This window comes from Lissotriton vulgaris, chromosome 1_1 (genome assembly GCF_964263255.1).
Source record: "Lissotriton vulgaris chromosome 1_1, aLisVul1.2, whole genome shotgun sequence".
In the NCBI taxonomy this organism is placed as follows: Eukaryota; Metazoa; Chordata; class Amphibia; order Caudata; family Salamandridae; genus Lissotriton; species Lissotriton vulgaris.
The window spans coordinates 1,966,749,592-1,966,772,866 of record NC_141685.1 but is presented as its reverse complement, the minus strand read 5'-3'; positions in this window follow the sequence as shown (position 1 = coordinate 1,966,772,866).

Sequence of the window (23,275 nt, the reverse complement as noted above, 5' to 3'; positions counted from 1 at the left end):
GCAGGAGCTGGCGTTGGCAGGCCATGATGGATTTCGCCTGCTGCCTTTGGATCTTGACCATATTTCCTTCGAGGCCCAGGAAGACACTGCCCTCCGGTGCTGGTGCTGCAGTGGTGGGAATGGCACGGCGCCGGGTACTGCTGCTGCCGGCCTGCTGAGTGGGCTGGGGTGCCACTGGTGGGGGTGTGGTGCTGGCCGGGGCCTGAGCCCCTGCTCCCAGGACAGGGTGTACTGGTGCCACAGCCATGATCGTGGCAGGAGCTGGTGTAGGTGGAAGGAGGTCCCTTGTGGGGGAGTTCTCTGGGGAGAACTGCAAGGGGGGTGTGCTCGGCATTTGTGGGGAGTGCAGTGCTTCAAAGTCTATTACCAGGTCTCCCTCCATACCAAGCCCTATGGTGTTTTCGTCCTCCTCCTCCTCGGCAGCCTGACTGGTGCTCGGCCCTGCGAGTGCAGTGGTGGATGGTGCTGCTGCCTCTGTTGTCATTGTTTGTCCGCCTGATGGTGCCCCTAGGTACAAAGAAGCATTTGTAAATTGAGTGCCGATGTATTACAGTCAGTACAATTAAAGCATTCCACATGTCCTTGCATCTCCTTAGAATGTGTTCCACTGTTTCCTGTCTTGTGATTCTGCACTGCCATATTTTGCTAACTTCTGCTGACTACATGTACCATGATGCTTGTCTCTTGTATGTTGGTTACAGTACTGTGCTGGGGTTTGGCTATAAATTGTGTCTAATGGGGAGGTGTCTGGTAGGGTGTGTCATGATGCGCATGCTTCTTACCTGTAGCTGTAGCTCTGGCTGAGCTGTCCAGGGTCCCAATTCCAGTTACGCTCTCCCTCTCAATGGTGGTGGACACCATTTCCTCGAGGTCTGTGAGGGGTGGTGCCGGGTTCCTGCCTCCACCAGTGCCTCCAGCCTGCCTTTGGATCTCTGCCATCTTCCGTTTGGTGAGGCTGCGGATGTCATAGAAACGCTTCTTCAGCTCATCCACGGACCTGGGGGTGACACCCACAGCATTCACCTTTTGGGCGATTTCGCTCCAGATCCTCCTCTTGGTGCTGTCTGGCACATTGAGGGACAGCTTTCCAAATAGCTGCCGGTGCACCCTCACCACCTCCTCAACCAACACCTGCAGCTCGATGCTGCTGAACTTAGGCTTCCTCTTCTGGGTGGACTTCTGGCTCTCACTCTGGTTTTCCATCTTGATCAGAACAGTTCACTACCTCCTACTCCCACTGCTGCTAACTGTGAGTGTTCAGCTCAGGCTGGCTCTCCAGAAAGTTCTTAATTAGCTGCACCTGCCAGGGTTGCCACTCCCTGTTTGGGTGGGGGAGGGGGAGCCACCTCATTGGCTGAATCGGCTTTTGCCGATTCGGCTTTTACCGAATCGGATATTACCGAATCGGTAAAATCCGATTCGGTATTATCCGAATCGGATTTTACCGATTCGGTTTCTTCAATGCATTCCTATGGGCTTTTTGGCCATGGGTGTGTTTTCATACCTACGATTCGTTAATTGCCGATTCGGATTTTACCGACTCGGCTATTTCCGATTCGGTGGTAGCCGATTCGGCTATTTCCGATTCGGTGGTAGCCGATTCGGTACTTTCCGATTCGGTCCGTGACGAATCGGTACGTACCGATTTACATTACCGATGCCGACCGATTCGGTATTATTTCGGCGTTTGTTTGCTACATCTCGTTTTCCGATTTCAGAATACCGATTCGGCCCGCCTCGGTATTTTGAAATCGGAAAATCCCTTTTACCTACATCGGGCCCTATGTTATGCACTTTAAATTAATTTTTGAAAACGTTTTCAGATAGTTATATACTGTCCCTCTGTAAGAGTTAGAGATTGAGATAGGCTTCTCTGTTATAATTATGGATTGAGTTAGGCTTCTCTGGTATAATTATGAATTTACTTAGGCTTCATCACAGGCACTTTTTAATAGTTCTACTTCCTGCCTGAAACCATACACTGCCCAAAGATAACTTCACTGTTAAAAACTCACAAGTACCTGTCTGAACTTAAACCCAACAGTGCCCTATCTCTACTGATATATTTATTTTTTATGCAATTTACAGCAACAAAATGGAAGGAGAACAGAATGTTTCTTTCGAAATTGTTTTGGACAACAACCCTGAAGAAAAAAATGCTGAGAATGATAACTTTGATGTTATGGATAAGTCTCTGGACCATCAATTAGTTCAGTGTGTGGAATCAATAGAATCACAGAATGAAAATCAGGACATTCCAGACAATATATTGTTAGAAGTTTTATTAAATTTTGAAAAAGAATCAGAAAAATAAATTTATATTTAATAATCAAAAATTGTACGAGACATTATTCATTTTTATATGTAATTCATCAAGTAGTTCCAAATGTTTATAATATTAAGTGAGACTTATAGTATACTGTGCAACTTTTTTGTGTTACATAGTAAGTTTGCTCATAGTTACTTCCTTTCTCCCACTATATTATCTCCAATGTGTATTTAACATCTCTTTATCATCTCCTGCCTCCATGTTGTTTCTGCTTTCCTGACAGACTATGGTATGAATTCCATATACCACAATAACTTCTGTAACAACATGCAAGATATCTATAAAGGAGACAGTGTATATTAAATTTTAGACTCTGCATTGGTTCCATACATGTTGGTACTTAATAAAAAAATAAAAAAGAACAATTAATAAACATACAATTTTTGAAAAGTCTGTCATTCTTTTTTCCCCATGGTACGCTCCCCGGTACGCTCCCCAGTCCGCTCCCCGGTGCTCGTACCGGACGCTCCCCCCTGCGGGGCCCTTTTATAGCCCCCATATCAAACCTAGGGGGTCAGGGGGGTCTACCCTGCCCCCTTATGGTCATTTCCCCCTTCGTTTTGGCCACCTCTTGTGTCTCGATCCTACCGAGACACAAGATGGCGGCCGCACCGGACTGTTTCAAATGTTTACAGACACCCGAGAGCCAATCAGCTTTCCGTGCGCAAGTCGTGTGGCGCGCCCGGTGCACTCCCCGGTGCGCGTACCGGGGCCCTGCCATAGATATATATATTTTTTTGAACCTAAATTACTCAAAATCCACTGGAGCACATATCTTGAGACATAGAAAAGGCACATCGGGCTACCAGTCCCTACAATTTTGCCAAGTTTGGTGGAAATCCATTCAGCCGTTCGGGCTAAAAGTGAGTTTGACCGCCCTATGGAAATTAACATGGGGAAAACACGTTTTGGGCCCCCCCTTTTATCTCGGACCCCGCTAGACGAATCCCCGCCAAACTTTAACGGAAGGGCCGGAGCTCGACGAGGCAAATCTGAGGAAATTTTCAGGCAGATTCGTCAACCGGCGCCAAAGTTATTCCAAATTAAATTTTGAGATTTTGCATTGAAAAAAATCCTAACTATAACTACCTACTGGCGACCGCCAGTAGGTAATATATATATATATATATATATTACCTACTGGCGGTCGCCAGTAGGTAGTTATAGTTAGGATTATATATATATATATATATATATATATGTTAGAAAGGGCCCGACCAGCATTTTTTCAGGAACCACACAAATGACTCGCACTCCAGGGTCTGTGTTTCAATTGCGTTTAATGGCGACGCGTTTCGACCAAACTGTCTTCTTCCAAAGCCAACCACATGTAAACACAATCACCATTTTATACAACAAAAAGTGCTCCATAAGGTAAAGGAAACTGAGGTAGGACTACTTTTTCTCTTCAGACTACATTTCAGTTGAACTACAAGTGAGGTAGAAGACAGACTGTGAGGAAAACGGTCTCAAGTGAAAAATTATTATTTACAAATAGTATTCATACATATAAAGTGCAAATAAAATACTCATTTGTGAGATGAAGAAAGAATGTTTGATATTTAAGATGAAGGCAGCATGATAATTAAATTAAATACGATCATTAAGCTCCTTATGTTCAAACAGTGCATAATTCATGTGGAAATCAAATTCAATGCTGGCATTTAGATGTCACATGTGTGGTGACAACAAATCATCTCAAATTATTTGCAACACAATTTCTGAGACCACTTAGAATTTATCACAGTTATCTGTCCAATTTGCGTCTGCCCCTGAATACCGTAAGGTGGAGTAGAAATTGACAACATCATTTAGGGTTATCTCATCTTGGCCAAGTGGCCAATACATGGTACTAGATATATTTCAGAATGGTAGTCTTGTAGTCACAAAGACTTAAGCAGTAAGCCCTCCCCTCCTCTAAGGTGGGGTAGGGAAACACCCCATAATCCATAACGGGAATGTCCAACGTTATGTCGGAGCCATTCCATACAAACTAAAAAAGTAAAGAAAATTAGAAGGGTGAGAGGGTACTGAAATACTTCTTTCAGCCCTGTGAACTATAAAAAGTGAACCCTGTGTTGCCTGAATACTTGCCTAGCCAGACACGTCAGAGACAGACACAATGGTGTAATTGTGAAAAATAAAATAAATGGAATTTGCAAAGGTACCCACATTTGGACAGGAAAAAATCCATTCTCATTATATAAGAGTAACATAGTTCAAAGTCAGACATACAGACGGATTTGGCAAAGTTAGTAACTATGATCCCATATTCGGGTTCAGGGGTAATGATGAAATTAACCCATCTGTGTCAGAGAGAGCCCTCTCTGCGCAGGATAACAGTTCGTGAGGGAAGGGGGACAAACGCAGACACCCAAAATGAGGGATCTGGGTAACAGAGGTACATAGGACATAGGTTGAACTGGTGCAGTATAAAGGCAGATCTTTCGGCTCAACATAAGGTTTCAGCAAATGTGCACGTACAGTTCTTCATCCTCGTTCAGGCCAAAGGGGTTCCTCAAATCCAGGCGAATGATATAGCGGGATTCCAGGACACGTAGTTGTTTAAGACGATTGCCCCCTCTGGGGTTTGCTGGGACCCTGTCAATACCAAAAAAGGAAAATTGGTTAACATCACTGTTGTGGACACGCAACCAATGTCGTGCGGAAGCATAGGACATATCAACATTTCTGATAGCTCGCATGTGCTCAAGGATTCTCTTTTTTATCGGGAAAATGGTACTACCCACATAGAGCTTTAAGCATGGGCACACAATTGCATATACACAGTGATCAGTGTTGCAGTTCATGAATTTGCCTATACTTTCAGTCTTTCCCGTAGGGAGTAAATAGGACTTCACATTTTTACTGGTGACACAGGCTTTACATTTGCCACACTTGTAGAACCTTTTTTGTTCTTTGAGCCAGTACCCCTTCTTCACAGGACCCTCAAAGTAACTCCTGACAAGCATGTATTGAAGAGACCGTGCCTTTCTATAGGTAACCTGTGGTGAACTATTGACCAGTTTCCCAATAGTCGGATCACTTTTTACAATGTGCCAATGCTTTCTCAGAATACCTCGTACACTGCCTGCTTCAACATTGTATGTTGTTATCATCCTCACGTTACTAGACCCAGAATTATCGGGATGTTTAGTAACCCTCTTGGTCAGAAGTGATGCCCTGTTCCTCGATTTCACTTTTTCTCTCGCTGTCATTAATGTCTGGTCTGAGTAACCCCTGACTCTGAATCTTTGAATCATACTGTCCTGTGCCTTTTCATAGTTATCCTTGGAGCTGCAGTTTCTTTTTGCCCTTAAAAATTCTCCATATGGGATGCTATCCTTTAGGCTGTTTGGATGGTGGCTTTTGGCATGTAAAATGCTGTTCCCGGAAGTGGGTTTCCTGTAAAGGTCTGTTTCAATCACCCCTTCCACTATCCTGACTGTGACATCCAAAAAGTCCATTTATAAGGGATCTACCTTACTCGTGAATTTAAGATTCACATCATTCTTATTGTTGTTAAGAAGGAATTTGTTTAAATCAGATCTTGTTCCATCCCAAATCAGAAAGATGTCATCTATGTACCTGGTGTAAAATACAATATGGCGGGTTACATCAACATTGTCCTCAGACCATAGAATTTTTTCCTCCCACCATCCCATCAACATACATGCAAAACTTGGAGCAAAGCAACTCCCCATAGCAGTCCCAACTTCCTGCTTGTACCAGATGTTTTCAAACAAGAAGAAGTTGTTAGTAAGACAAAATTCCAGCATTTCCAAAAGCATTTCCGTTTGGTTAAGATAGAATATTGACCGGTCCCTCATATAGTGTCTACAAGCTCTCAGACCATCACTGTGTTTAATGCACGTGTACAGAGAGACCACGTCAATCGTAACCAAACAGTAGCTGTCCTCCCATCTGATACCCTCAATCTTGGAGATAAAATCAGTGCTGTCTCTACAATATGAGGGAAGATTCAAAACATACGGAAAAAGAAAAGTGTCCAGTAAAATAGAAGTACTTTCAAGGAGACTACCATTTGCCGATACTATTGGCCTTCCTGGTGGGTCATCCTTGTCCTTGTGGACCTTGGGTAGCATATAAAAACAGGGGGAGACCGGATGTTGTACACGCAGGAACCTGAACTCAGATTCAGCTAACATATTCCTGCCTCTCCAATTCCTCAACTTATCATGGTAAGTAGAAATACTCATCGTATATTCCTCCCTGTTCGCCCTTCTGTAATTGCCTGACAGCTCTAGTTGTTTCCTGGCTTCCTGTCTGTACAGGTTGATATCCCACAAAACAACATTGCCACCCTTGTCTGAGGGTTTAATTATGAAGCTTCGATCCCCATTAAGGGTTTTCAGAGCTTCCCTTTGCTGTGGTGTCAAATTGTGGGCATGCCTATTCTTGCTCTTCTCCCACAGGACAAGAAGATCCCTATTGACTATATCGTGAAAGGTTTCCAGGTTGTCATGGGGAGTGGTGGGGTTGAAAGTGGATTTGGGTCTATGGTTCGTGACACTTCTTCCTCCCAGTGTTAATCCCATCCTGTCCATATATATATATATATATATTACCTACTGGCGGTCGCCAGTAGGTATATATTGTTAGGATTTTTTCTCTATGGGACTTTTGAAAATTCTATGTCTAATAACTTTGGCGTTTGTGGACGGAATCGGCTGAAATTTTCAGGAAAATGGCACATTTTGTTACTGAGCAGCCCCTGAAAATTCGGGGGGGTTTTGTCAAAGGGGGGGCCGAGAAAAAAGGGGGGTCCCAAAACGCGTTTTTAACATTGAGTTTTCCATAGGGCGTTTGGCCTCACTTTTAGCTCGAACGGCTGAATGGATTTGCACGAAACTTGGCAAAATTGTAGGGACTGTTAGCCCGATGTGCCTTTGCTGGGTCTCAATATATGTGCTCCAGTGGATTTTGAGAAATTAACGTTTTAAAAAACAGATATATCTGTGACAGCGTCCCGGATAGCGCTCCGGTTCGCGAACTTTTCGCGTAACGGAACTTTGCGAAGCAAAGCTGATTGGCTCTCCGGTGTCTGTCAACATTCTAAACAATCCGGAGCGGCCGCCATCTTGTCTCTTGGTAGGATCGAGAGACAAGAAGAGGAGAAAAAAACGAAGGGGGAATTTAATGAAAGGGGGCAAGGTAGACCCTTCTTGACCCCCTAGGAATGATGTTGGGGTTATTAAAGGGTCCCGTGGGGCAAATAAAAAAATATTGTTTTTTTGCGGTATAAGCGCTTTCCGGTTCGCAAACCGGGTAGTGAACCGGGACGCGAAACGGGAATTCGCCATTTTGTGTTTCGATTTAATAAAATTACAAGATGGAGGAAAAACAATGTGAGAAATGGGTATAAGGGGGTACGGGAGACGTATCCTGACCCCCTATGTTTTCTGAGGGTGGCTGAGGATGCTCATATATGTTGATACTTGTCTTCCAGCGGCTGCGCGTGAGCGTTTTTTTTTTTTGCTGCGTGACGTCTGTTAACGTTTGATTCGAAGGAAATCAGGAAGTGTTGACCGCCATTTTGACACTGCGAGTAAATATATTGTTAAAAATAATTGTTAGAAATTAATCCGTATTGATAAACATTGTCTGCGCCATCTTGCTTTTTTTCCAATGGCACACTTTTGTCGTGCACGGCAGCCATTTTAGATGCCTTGACCAGACCCACTCTCTGCACGCCGCCGATCGTGATGTCAGTTAAGGTAAGATTCGAAGGAAATCAGGAAGTGTTGACCGCCATTTTGACACTGCGAGTAAATATATTGTTAAAAATAATTGTTATAAATTAATTCGTATTGATAAACATTGTCTGCGCCATCTTGCTTTTTTTCCAATGCCATACTTTTGTCGTGCACAGCAGACATTTTAGATGCCTTGACCAGATCCACTCTCTGCCCCACCCTCGCAAGCATCTCCCCCACGCACTGGTCACCCCCACTCTCTGTCTTATGCATGGGCCATAAACCTCCCCCCATCTGCGCTGCTCTTCCCTGAGAATCACACCCTGTGCCCGCCCGACACCTCACTTTCACCCTATTCACTACCGCACCCTCTGACATTCCTCTTCCTTTGTGTCTGATTGTCCAGGCCAGTCCCAGGCTATCACCTAGACCTGCGGATGTAGTTTATGGCCTCAACTGTAAAGAATCACCCCTCTTCAAAGGAGTTACAGTAGATCAAGGCCCCCACCCGATGAGATCCGTCACCCCACACGCGTTCCTACTATCTGATAACGATCCTGTATTGTGATTGGAGAGGGGATTCTCAGTGTGAGGGTGTGTGGGACCGAGCCTGAAGCGGAAGATTCCAGGGATGCCTTTTTGTACATCAAAGTCTTCACAATTATGTGTCACATTAAAAATATATAGCACTCCAACAAAGTAGTAGGATTATAACACTTTAATAACTTATAAATATATACAACGCACCAAAAACAGTAAACACGTTAAAAAAAATGTTTTAAACAGAAGCAACAATGGTCAGTAGCGGTCTGTTGTGCGAATAGTCCGAAGGCAGCACAACGTGGTAAGTTCTGGACGGCACCCAGGTGATGTCCTTTACTTGCCGCACTGGTTTTGGCATCCTACAATGCTGCTCCGAAAAACGGCGTGGGGTGCCCCGGGGGTGGGGGGGCGGCGTGAACGGGCCTCCCCAGGTGGAGGCTCGTCTGCTGTAGTGGGGCGCCCCTTTAGCGTTTCACTTGCCATTCAGCGGTTTTCCGCCCGCTTTTGCTGCACTGTGCCTCCTCAGTAGCGGTCTGTTGTGCGAATAGTCCGAAGGCAGCACAACGTGCTGAGATCTGGACGGCACCCAGGTGATGTCCTTTACTTGCCGCACTGGTTTTGGCATCCTACAATGCTGCTCCGAAAAACGGCGTGGGGCGACCCGGGGGGGGAGTCGGCGTGAACGGGCCTCCCCAGGTGGAGGCTCGTCTGCTGTAGTGGGGCGCCCCTTTAGCGTTTCACTTGCCATTCAGCGGTTTTCCGCCCGCTTTTGCTGCACTGTGCCTCATCCGCCATTCAGCTGTTTACCGCCCGCTCTTGCGGCTACAGCGTCTCGCTCACCATCTAGTTGAATTGCGCCCACTCTTGCGGTGCAGCGATAGCCGGCTGCCACAGGACTCTTAAAATGGCGGCCAGCTCTTCGGATTTGGGCCTGGTCCACTAAAATGGCCCTGGGACACCTTGGAACTCGGACGCTTGTCTGCTAGGGCTTGGGCCCCATTCTCGAAAGCGTCCCCTCAGCCTTGAAGATTCTACATAAGTCTTGGGGGCCCCGACTCCCGCAGGCTTCCGGTGGGGAGCGGCTGCCATGATTGCTTGCGGAATGGCCACGACGGAGCTACGAGATGGTGGTGCTCTCATGCTGACGCCAGCTTCAGTCTGAAACATCCAGAAACACTGTAGACTATCAATTCGATGAGTTCCGGTGGAGCCCCAACGTGACCCGGTAGGGAAGAACTTGCCCTCCCCTTTTTTGAGTGATGGTTCTTGTTGCCTGTCCCCTCTGTTGTCATCTAACGGAACCTTTTTGGATTGCCGAGTGAGAAAAAAAAAGGTGGGGCTTTCATCGTTTGGGAAAAGAAAATGTTTTAATCCAATGAAAAGTGTTATTTTTAGGTCATATGATCAAGCATTTCATCATTAGGAAACCAAAAGTAAAATGAACCAATGAAAAGTTTTATAAACAAGTCACATGAGCTGTTATGCGGCTTTGGGCTATAAAAAGCCTACAAAATTCGTTGGCCTGTGAGGCGGCGTCAGTAGCGGACCGATGTGCGAATAGGCCGAAGGCAGCACAACGCGCCGAGATCCGGATGGCACCGAGGTGGTGTCCAGCAAGTTGCCGCACTGGTGTGGCCATCCTACAATGCTGCGCCGAAAGACGGCGTGTCCAGCTGAGTTGCGGTTACTTTTGCTGCTACAGTACGCCGAAGGCAGCACAACGCGCCGAGATCCGGATGGCACCGAGGTGGTGTCCAGCAAGTTTCACTGGTGTGGCCATCCTACAATGCTGCGCCGAAAGACGGCGTGGGGTGCCCGGGGGGGGGGAGAGGCGGCATAAACGGACCTCTTTCGCCTCCCCAGATGAAGGCACCTCATCTGCAGTGGGGCGCCTCTTAGCGTTTCACTTGCCTTCCTGCAGAGTTCTGCCCGCTCTTGCGGCACAGTGCCTCACCCTCCATCCAGCTGAGTTCCGCCCGCTCTTGCGGTACAGCGTCTCGCCCGCCATCCAGCTGAGTTTCTCCCGCTCTTGCGGTACAGTGACTCGAACGCGCCGAGATCCGGATGGCACCGAGGTGGTGTCCAGCAAGTTTCACTGGTGTGGCCATCCTACAATGCTGCGCCGAAAGACGGCGTGGGGTGCCCGGTGGGGGGGGAGGCAGCGCAAACGGGCCTCTCCCTCCTCCCCAGGTGGAGGCACCTCATCTGCAGTGGGGCGCCTCTTAGCGTTTCACTCGCCTTTCAGCTGAGTTCCGCCCGCTTTTGCGGTACAGTGACTCACCCGCTATCTAGCTGAATTGCGGCTACTCTTGTGGTGCAGCGATAGCCGGCTGCAACAGGACTCTCAAAATGGTGGCCAGCTCTTTGGATTTGGGCCTGGACAACTAAAATGGCTCTGGGACACCTTGGAACTCAGACGCTTGCCTGCTAGGGCATGGGCCCCATTCACGAAAGCGTCCCCTCTTTTGACTGATTGTTCTTGTTGCCTATTTCTTCTGTTGTCATTTAATGGAACCTTTTTGGACTGCCGAAAAGGGTTCTGGTCCGACCGCTGGTTGGTGGAGACATTTTGACTATATCCTGGACCTGTCCGGCCTCGCCCAAAATGGCGCCGGTATAAATGGGACTCGTAACTCCTTGTTGTGTACTGGTTGCCCAACCTTGATATCACGAGATACGTATGCAGTTTTGAAGCACATGGCGGGCGGGGACGAGAATTGATTGAACATTTGGACATCCCTATTGATATTAAGTTCTGATGTGTTATTGATTACTGTACTATTGAAAGTTCAAATTAACGTCACCTATGGTACTTGCCCGCAAATGTATATCTAGATAATTTTATTGTAACTGGCCCTGTCGTACTTTAATTATAAAATGTACGTCCACCGATTCCGCAAATGTTAGACACCTTAGTTCTTGCAACCTAATGGGTCGCCCTTTACGTTCTTCTACAGTGTAAATGTTCCCTCATCATATACGATTCCAGTTTGCTCCGTGGCCGGCCCACGTGGTTATAGGCCCGTATTTGTAAACTGACATTTTCACAATAAAGGTTTTTAAAACAAAACATGGTAGTAGTACCTACATTGGTAAAGTTTTGAATAATAGCCACTGTTTTCGAATCAGTAAAAGGCAAGTGAAATAAAGCAGTCCAATTACATGACGGTTAAAAGGTATAATACGCAGGAACGCAGTAAAGATAAATGGTCAAGGGCTGTTGTGTTTTCTACTCCTGCAACATAAAGTGATCGATAAGAATCTGATATTCATGCCTATCAGCGACTAAGACAGCAGGCCGAGCCGCTTTTGCTCAACGGCTCACTCATGGGACGAAGAAACGCCCTTTTTCTCGAAAAAGGAATATTTTACTTGCAGGACAGTTGTAAATTTCCCGGGAAAATACATTAGCCTGGAACATTGTTAGTGATAAACTGTAAATGCATCTGGGTCCTTTGCTTTACAAGTCAGAGTGAGAAAAAAAAAGGTGGGGCTTTCATCATTTGGGAAAAAAAAATGTTCGAAAGCAATGAAAAGCTTTATTTTTAGGTCATATGACCAAGCCTTTCATCATTAGAATAACAAAAGTAAAATGAACCAATGAAAAGTTTTATTAACAAGTCACATGACCTGTTATGCTTACGTTACGCGCTACGCGCCGCGCTCTGGATCATTTCCGGGAAGCTGCGCCTTGCGCACCGGAGCACTTCCGGGTGCGCTAACGCGGCGCGTCATATGACGCATTACGCGACAACGCAGGTCCAGAATATAGTCAAAATGTCTCCACCAACCAGCGGTCGGAACACAACCCCTTTCAGCAGTCCAAAAAGTTCTGTTAAATGACAAGAGAAGGGACAGGCAACAAGAACCATCAGTCAAAGAGGGGAGGGCAAGTTCTTCTATACCGGGTCACGTTGGGGCTCCACCGGAACTGATCGAATTGGTAGTCTACAGTGTTTCTGGATGTTTCAGACTGAAGCTGGCGTCAACATGAGAGCACCACCATCTCGTGGCTACGTTGTGGCCATTCGGTGAGCAATCATGGCAGTCGCTCCCCACCGGAAGTCTACGGGAGTCGGGGGTCCCGGTGACTGTTGTAGAATCTTCAAGGCTGAGGGGAATCTTTTTGGAATGGGGCCCATGCCCTAGCAGTCAAGCGTCCGAGTTCCACGGTTGCCCAGAGCCATCTTTGCAGGCCAGGCCCAAGTCTGTGGAGCCGACCGCCATTTCGTGAGCTCCGTAGCAGCCGCCTGTCACTGTACCGCAAGATTGGGTGCAATTCCGTTGGATGGCGGGTGAGACGTTGTAATAGCAAGAGCAGGCGCAATTCAGCTGGCCGAGCGAGGCACTGTGTCGCAAGAGCGGGCGCAAGTCAGCTGGTCGAGTGAAGCGCTGGGGTGCAGCTGAGAAACCTCCACCTGGGGAGGTGGGGGAGGCTCGTTCGCGCCGCCTCTCCCTTCTACTGCACCCCACGCCGTCTCCTGGCACAGGTATATGTGATGTTCGGACCAGGGCACCGCAGGACGTGTCTTCAGGTCAAACGGATTGTGGGACAAGGTGTGGAGCAGGCACAATTATCTCGGGGGCCTCCGTCAAGTGGTTCAGGGAGGCACCGCATCACATTGTTTTCCAATGCAGTCAGGTCCACAAACAGCCCCGATTTACTTTGAGAATAGTGAAGCTGTAGCAGGTGCAAATAAGCTTCAGACAGTGTTACAAGCGTTGCTCGGAACCCTTAACTATGGCACCCAACATCCAGGACTTATGCCATTTGTGCAAGGCAGTGACATCGAAGCATCTCAGGGACCAAGCAACATACCATATCCAGAGTCCTTCCCACAACCTCTGCCTTCCTTCTTACCTAGTTATTGTTATTTCACTCCCACTCCAGGCTTTTAGTCTGTGAATGGAAAACCATGAACCTACACTCACCTATGAAAATCTTACTATTGATGGTTTATTTTGAGCCCAAAATACAAAGGCTTGTTTGGATCGATGTTGCAGCAGGCTGCCATGTAAATAGTTATTTAATGAAACGTTTTAGCCTGTTACTTTGCTGGTGTGTTGTATATATTTATAATATTTGCATAGGGTTTGTCGTTATTTTGGGTGGGGTGGGCGGCAGAGCCGAGCTGTCTTGCAGCCATCATGGTGTCGAGCTCAGTTCCTCTCACTAGTTTCGTATTTGTCATGAGGGGTTGTTCATAATGTTTCCATTTTAGCGAGGTCAAAAAGAGATCCCATTAGTGGCCTACTGATTTTGCTTGATTCCTTTTGTTTTTTTTAACGATTTTTCACTATCTGCAAAGACTAAACAAAGTATTGCGACTCTGTGCTTGTTTGTAAATAGAGAATGAACCAAAGAGAACCAATTCCAAAACAATAAATGCTAAGATAACAATCAATCAAATGGAGAGGGAAGCAGGCACGACGGATTACGACGGGGGCAAAGGCCTGTGTTACCTACCCTTCACTATCTGCAAAGAGAGAATACTCCTAAAAGAAAAGAGGAGGGGGGGAAGGGGGGGGCAGCGTTCAAAGCACATCAGTGTGCATAAATACGAAAATGTTTTTACCTACCACGTACTTGACATTTTACAGCTTTTGATATTTGCTATTAAAAAACCATTGAAATTCACTGAAAAAACCATAGGTTATAGACCATATATAGTTAGGAATTAGCATTTACAAAACCTTGAAAATTCACTGAAAAAAACATAGGTTATAGACCATATATAGTTAGGGATTAGCATTTACAAAACCTTAATTTACTCTCACAAAACCATTGAAATTCGCATATATAGTTAGTTGCACTAACTATATATCGCGCACCCGCAATCCACTGCTGATGATGTCACATATTACATCATTCATGACATGGTCAGTGACATCACTGATGACATCACTGATGACATCTCAAATGACATCACTGATGACATCACTGATAACATCTCATTTGACATTACTGATCACATCACTGATGATATCATTCATGTGATAATACGATGAACCTCTTCAGACTCTAATATAACCTTAGATACAATCAGTGTAAACAGACACTCACAGACCGTCACTCATCCATGGAGTTACTCACACACCTAGTCAGTCATGCAAAGAATCAATCACACCTCCATTTCCTCAACTATACAGTTATACACACCTTACTTATTCAAACATATACTAACACATATTTACTCTCTTATACAATCCCTGATACAAGTTCACAATGATCCATACAGCCACTCACACATTCACTGGCTCTTATGCACAGTTATTTATATATGTCAACTCTCACATGTACTGTGTTTTACATATGTACTTACTTTGACATGTAGCACTGAGAAATCCATTCAATCACCAATACACTCATGCAGACAGTCAACCGCCCATACAGCTGTTTCCACATGCACTTTTGAACCCATACATATAGTGAATCAACTACTCACACATCTATGCACAGGGTCACACATCTCCCAGCCACCCACACACACACTCAGTCTCCCATACAAATACTTGGGCAACCAATCAATAACCCATATAGTTACTCATATAGCTACTGATCAACACATGCAGCAGTTTACAGAACAACAGACATAATGATGCACAAATTAAGACAGTTTAGTCACTAACCCATGCACTCAGTGAGACACATTAAATCACTCACTCATACAGTCAGTCATGCACCTACTAAATCCTTCATCCAGACACTTATACATCCACTCATTCTTCAATATGTAAGACATATTTTAACTTTACAGAAACATACAGTCACTGGGTGTTGTCATCAGTGATGTCATCAGTGATGTCATTTGAGATGTCATCAGTGATGTCATCAGTGATGTCACTGACCATGTCATGAATGATGTAATATATGACATCATCAGCAGTGGATTGCGGGTGCGCGATATATAGTTAGTGCAACTAACTATATATGCGAATTTCAATGGTTTTGTGCGAGTAAATTAAGGTTTTGTAAATGCTAATCCCTAACTATATATGGTCTATAACATATGGTTTTTTCAGTGAATATACATATATATATCTTTTCACTGAAAAAACCATAGGTTAGAGACCATATATAGTTAGTAATTAGCATTTACAAAACCTTATTTTACTCACACAAAACCATTGAAATTCGCTTATATAGTTAGTTGCACTAACTATATATCGCGCACTCGCAATCCACTGCTGATGATGTCACATAATACATCATTCATGACATGGTCAGTGACATCACTGATGACATCACTGATGACAACTCAAATGACATCACTGATGACAACACTGATGACATCATTCATGTGATAATACAATGAACCTCTTCAGACTCTAATATAACCTTAGATACACTCAGTGTAAACAGACACTTACAGACTGTCACTCATCCATGGAGTTACTCATACACCTAGTCAGTCATGCAAAGAATCAATCACACCTCCATTTCCTCAACTATACAGTTATACACACCTTACTTATTCTAACATATTCCAACACATATTTACTCTGTTATACAATCAATGATACAAGTTTACAATGATCCATACAGCCACTCACACATTCACTGGCTCTTATACACAGTTATTTATATATGTCAACTCTCACAGGTACTGTGTTTTACATATGTACTTACTTTGACATGTAGCACTGAGATATCCATTCACTCACCAATACACTCATGCACACAGTCAACCACCCATACAGCTGTTTCCAAATGCAGTTTTGAACCCATACATCTAGTGAATCAACTGTTCACACATCTATGCACAGAGTCACACACCTCCCAGACACCCACACACACACACTCACTCTCCCATACAAATACTTGGGCAACCAATCAATAACCCATATAGTTAATCATATAGCTACTGATCAACACATGCAGCAGTTTACAGAACAACAGATATAATGATGCACAAATTAAGACAGTTTAGTCACTAACCCATGCACTCAGTGAGACACATTTAATCACTCTCTCATACAGTCAGTCATGCACTTAATAAATCCTTCATCCAGACACTTATACATCCACTCATTCTTCAATATGTAAGACATATTTTAACTTTACAGAAACATACAGTCACTGGATGTTGTCATCAGTGATGTCATTTGAGTTGTCATCAGTGATGTCACTGACCATGTCATGAATGATGTAATATGTGACATCATCAGCAGTGGATTGCGAGTGCGCGATATATAGTTAGTGCAACTAACTATATATGCGAATTTCAATGGTTTTGTGTGAGTAAAATAAGGTTTTGTAAATGCTTATTACTAACTATATATTGTCTCTAACCTATGGTTTTTTCAGTGAATTTTCAAGGTTTTGTAAATGCTAATTCCTAACTATATATGGTTTATAACCTATGGTTTTTTCAGTGAATTTCAATGTTTTTTTTAATAGCAAATATCAAAAGCTATAAAATGTATTCTTCTTTTAAAGGAAAAATATATTTTATATGTTTTTAATATAATTTTGTTATGTATATATATATATATTTTTTTGTTTTGTTTCGCTACCGGTCCGTGCACCGGGTAGCTTCCCGTTAGCTCAATTTGGTGCCGCGACCCGGTCCGCGCACCGGGAAACGTTCCGTTAGCGCAAATGCCGCGTTCGAAAACAACATTGTGACGCGTCGCGTAAGCGCGACGTATCGCGTTGCCGCGTAATGCGTCTTATGACGCGCCGCGTTAGCGCACCCGGAATGCTCCAGAGCGCGAACTGAGGCGCGAAGCGCAGCACCCCGGAAGCGCTCCGCGTGCGTAGCGGGACGCGTAACGTAAGCGTAACAAGTCATGTGACCTGAAAATAACACTTTTCATTGGCTTAGAACATATTTTTTTCCCAAATGATGAAAGCCCCCACCTTTTTTCTCACTCTGACTTTCAACTTTGTGAGAGGAAGACCTTTTTTTCATTATTCAGTGATGGCTTCAATAGTAGCTGCAGCTGGTGGACCCCCACCACCACCACCACCTCCTAGGAAGGAAGGACCACCTCCACAGTTCCTTCCCAACCCTGAGGAAGAGGAGGAAGAAGAGGAAGAGGAGGTACAGGAGAGACAATTCTTGCCTGAACAGCCCCGGAAATCCCACCACAAAGACAATTTTATTTGGCAATTTTTTACTTTCCCTCAAGGCCAAAAAAAGGTGACTGCCCGACATGTGACATGCCTCATATGTAAAGGAGTTCTGTCCCGAGGCACAGATAAAAAATATAGTTACGGGAACTATACTATGCATCGCCACATGCAGAGGTGGCATCCTATAAATTACAGCGTGGCAGAGGTGCGTCACCTCCGCGAAAACCCAACTCATGTGGCCACCACCTCGACACAGGAAAGTCTTTCGGGACTGGAGGCGAGGGAGACGGTCCCCAGTATCCAGAGCAATTTTGCACACATAAAGCTAGTGTGTATTTATTGTGGGGGACTACTTTGTTATGGGGAGATGAGTGTGAATTTAATGAACAGAGCATATGAAAACCACAAGTGCTCCTGTTGAGCCCTTTCTAATGCCTGTTTTTCGTTGTTCCCCTCAAAACAAACAAATTTTTTTTTAAATTGTTCAAAAAATACCAAAAAAAAAATAATGTTCAGAAAAATAATAAAAAAAATATAAAACAATAAAAACAATAAAAAAAAGTTATTTTCAGAACTACCTCCCATTTATAAAAAATTGCTAAAATGTTTAGCACTTTGGCAATCTCTTTTTTTTTTAATCGCTTCCTGGTTCGCGCGCCGGTACGCGAACCGGAAGCGAACCAAAAAAATATAGAAAAAAAATAAAGAGTGAATATAAGGGAAGGAGACAGAGAGAATAATGTTAAAAGAAAGACAGCTAGAGGGAGTAACACAGTGATACTGTATAATAGATAATTATACAAAGAAAAGATGTAAGAGGGTAAAATTGAGAAAAAGAAAATAGAAAAGGAAGTGAAAGAAAAAAAGAGTGTAGAAGAATAATAAACAAGAGTTACTTGGAGAATGTGAATGAATCTTCAAATTAAAAAGAAAGAGAGTAAAGGATGTGGAGTAAGAGGTAGGGATAGAACCAGACTAAAACAATAACCCTGAGGGAAGGTGTTAAAAAAACAGTGAGTGAAAGTAAATAGGATTAAAACAAGGTGTATGATAGTGAATAAGGTTAAAACATGTGGAATGACAGAGAGAAAAAACAGAAAGAAGAAAAGAAGAAGTGATAGAAAAATAATAATTGAAGCAGCAAAAAAATGTAAATAAGATAGTGTGCTTGAACTACAGAGAGAAAGCATAATGAACAACTAGTAAAAGAGTGAAGAGACAGAGACAGTGAGAGTAGGAGAGACGGACTGAGTGAAAAGGAGTGAGGAACTGTGAGAACAGAGAGACTGACAAAAGGAGTGGAAGGAGTGGCGTAAGTAAGTAATTGAAAAGGAATGAGGGAAAAAGCAAAGGAAGGAAACTGAGGGTTAAGGAAATAAAGCAGTGGAAGTAATAGAAGTTGAATGAGATAGAGATGTAAGGGAAAAATAACTAAATACTTACTTTATAGTTGTTGTTAACTCCATCACTTATAATTTTTTTACTTTCAATCTGCGAAAAAAAGAACAAAAATTTGAAAAATATTAAAACATGTATTCAAAAAATAGAAAAGACAAGGCATAAGGTTGAAAATCATACAATTTTACAAAAAAATAAAGTTAGAGATAAACATTCAGAAAGGAAAATAAAGTAACGGTGAAAGACAGACAGAGTCAAAAAGAAATAGAAAAAGAGTAAATTACTAAGTGAATGAAAAGGAGGATAGATTCAGTGACAGAAAAGAAGGATAGAAGAGAAAAATAAACTGAAGATGTGTAAGATACTAAAAGAATGTGAGTAAGGTAAACTAAATAAGGAAAGGGTGAATAAGGAAAAGAGAGTGAGGGAGAGAGGGGACAGAGAAAGTGAAGGAAAGAGTGTCAGATACAGACTGAGTGAAGCAACAAAGAAAGATAAATGAGTGAAGGTGAGTTATTTTAACTGATTGCAACAAAAAGGAGAACCCAAAATTATTTAATTTCGAAAACAAAAGAGACAAAAGATGGAAAAGAGAAGCGAAGCAGAGGGTCTAAAAGCTAGAAAATGGTGCATGAGAGAAAAGAAAAAAGCAGAGTTGGAATAAGGAAACAAAGGTTGAAAGATAAGTGGAGTTAAAGAACAAGGATGAAAGAGAATAAAACAAAAAGCAATGTGAGTATGTAAATAGAATTGATATAAGGTAGTAAAAGACAAGTGAGCATGAGACAAGATGACTACAAATTAAAAATCACAATACAAAATATAGAATTAATTATACATGTTAAATGGTTTATTTTTGCTGTTCTCAGAATGTATCAAATTTCACTAAAAACAGTAAGTTGAAGGTATTCATCATATAACAGCGGGGAAAAAAACACAATCAAAATGTGTTTAAAAAACCCATATAATATAACAAATCAGAAATCAGAATTCATCACTTACTTTCCATGACGTCGAATGATATGCTATGAACAGCTTATACTCTGTTGTGCTCTAAAAAATCTGTGCCTGCCACTTTCTGAGAGAAAAGCTCTTTCTTTTTGAGTAATATGTTAGAAACAATAAATGACTTTTTGCTCTCTACCACACAACTTTCTTCCTAATTTTCTCCCTAAAGCATACTAGTCTCTATCTAAATTAAATGAATCTTTTCTCACCTTAGCAAATGCTTTTTGAATTTCAAAACAGTCTCAGACACACACCAATTTTTCTTTAGCAGAGCAAAGGGTATGAACTCCAGAGGCTGCAACCAACAATGGCACAGAAATGCTGTAATTCATCACACATATCTCTCATGTCACCCAATCAAAACTCTTCCCTCACTTTTTTCAAATCAACACCCTTCCCCCCTCTGCCCTTTCTGCCTTTTTTCCATAGCAACTACCTCCTGAAAGACCTCTCATGTTTACAAGTTTACACAACAATGTTTTAAATGAACTCCGAACTCTCAGTACACCTGCTTATCCAGTGCAATGTTTCTTAAAATGATTTTTTCTTAACCATTCAAATTACATCTTTCAAAAAACACATCCATGCACCCTAACTTTCTGTTTTCAGCAATCAAAATCCACCAATCACTGCTACTGAATCATTAGCACTGAAACTCCACAGTTTTTTTCATTACAAACTCCTACTGTTTCAACTGCCATTTCATTCCCACACTTCATCTGACTGCAGCAGAACCTCCTCTCACCATGTTTTCTGTCTGGATTCTTGGACATAGCTACATCCACTGGGCTCACAGGTGTGCTGATAACAGAAATTTACACAACCTCAATTTACAAAATGTGGAAATCAAATGGATTGGCCAGAGAGGATTGAGATGTCACCAATTGATACCATTGGTGAAAACCTTTTTGCATTTGCCAAACCTTGACCTCATAATAGTGCACTGTGGAGGAAATGATTTGGGCACTTTGACTGGGGTAGGTCTGGAAATGCTTTTAACCCCTTCCGTGCGGGGCGTATTTTCCGCCTGTGCTGACTCCGCCTTGCGCGGGCGGAGTCATGACGGAACGGTTCCGTCATCAGCACAGCTCAGCCGATGCTGATGACGGAACCGTTCTGTCATCAGCATGGAAGGGGTTAAAGGACACCTTTGAGCAATTGATGGCACTTTTTCCTCACACTGCCTTGGTATATTCCAATATATGCTAAAGACAGAAATGGAGGTGGTCCAACCAATTTTGTCCACAAATTGAGAAAGCGAGAAAGCATGTAAATAAGTCTGTTTCAGCTTACATGAGAGACCATGGAATGGGCTCCATCTACAACAATAACTTGCGTTACTACATGCAAGATATCTACAGAGGAGATGGTGTGCACTTCTCAGATGAGGGGAACAGAGTTTTCATCCAGAATTTAAGACTGTGTATTGGTACCTACTTATAAGTACCTAAATCTTCCACAGACCCAAAAGCTCTTTTCAGAGCTACCCTAACTATGATCACTCTAAATACATTTTAAATGTAACTTTTTTTTTACTCATTTTCACGATTTACGCTTTCCGGAGCGCTACCCGGTTCGCGCACCGGGCGCTAACCGCGCGAAAATTTGAAATTTATTTTTTTCTTTATCGAGCATATATGGGCCTCCTCATCCACCCTCACAAAACCTAGGGGGTCAGGATATGTCTCCCTTGCCCCCTTTTACACAATCCCAGCATTGTTTATCATCCATCTTGTGTCCAAATTAGACCTTAACGCAAGATGGCGGACTCCCGTTACGCTACCGGTAAGCTACCCGGTTCGCGTACCGGGTAGCGCTTCCACCGCGAAAAATCGAAATTTTTTATTTTTTTATTTGTTTGCCCGCGGGGCCCTTTAATAGCCCCCACATCAATTGTAGAGGGTCAGGAGGGGTCTACCTTGCCCCCTTTCATTCATTTCCCCCTTCGTTTATTTCCACCTCTTGTCTCTCGATCCTACCGAGAGACAAGATGGCGGCCGCTCCGAACTGTTTAGAATGTTCACAGTCACCGGGGAGCCAATCCGCTTCTCCTCGCGAAGTTCCGTTACGCGTCTGGTATGCGAACCGGGGCGCTAACCGGGACGCTGTCACAGATATATATATTTTTTTGAACCTAAATTACTCAAAATCCACTGGAGCACATATCTTAAGACCTAGCAAAGCACATCGGGCTACCAGTCCCTACAATTTTGCCAAGTTTCATAGAAATCCATTCAGCCGTTCGAGCTAAAAGTGAGTCCAACCGCCCTATGGAAAACTCAATGTTAAAAACACGTTTTGGGACCCCCCTTTTTTCTCGGCCCCCACTTGACGAAACCCCCCAAACTTTCAGGGGACGCTCAGAAACAAAATGTGCCATTTTCCTGAAAATTTCAGCCAATTCCGTCCTTCAACTCCAAAGTTATTCGACATAGAATTTTCAGAAATCCCTATTCAAAAAAATCATAACTATATATACCTACTGGAGAGCGCCAGTAGGTAATATATATATATATATATATATATATATATATATATATATATATATATATTCACTGAAAAAACCATAGGTTTCACACCAGTTATAGTTAGCTGGAAATTTTACTGACATAAAACCATTGAAATTCCCACGTTATAGTTAGTTGGACTCACTATAACTTGCACGTGTAATGCACTGATGACACCATCCAGTGAATGTGTGTCTTTCAGATAAATAAATATGTTTTATATATGTATGTTAAGGTCGATGGAAGAATATTTGTTTAAATTATTGTCTTAATGGATGTTTTTTTAAAAAAAAATGATTGAATATCTGCCTTATTAAGTGTATCTTAGTGAATACATATATTAGCGAGTGAAAGTAGGTCAGTCTCTCTGTCATCAGTGATGTCATGAGTGATGTCACTGACCATGTCATGAGTGATGTAATATGTGATGTCATCAGCAGTGCATTACACGTGCAAGTTATAGTGAGTCCAACTAACTATAACGTGGGAATTTCAATGGTTTTATGTCAGTAAAATTTCCAGCTAACTAGAACTGGTGTGAAACCTATGGTTTTTTCAGTGAATTTGATAGGTTTTTTAAATGCTAATTCCTAACTATAACTGGTGTGAAACCTATGGTTTTTTCAGTGAATGTCATAGGTTTTTTAAATGCTAATTCCTTTCTATATCGAGTTTATAACCTTTTTTTTTTTTA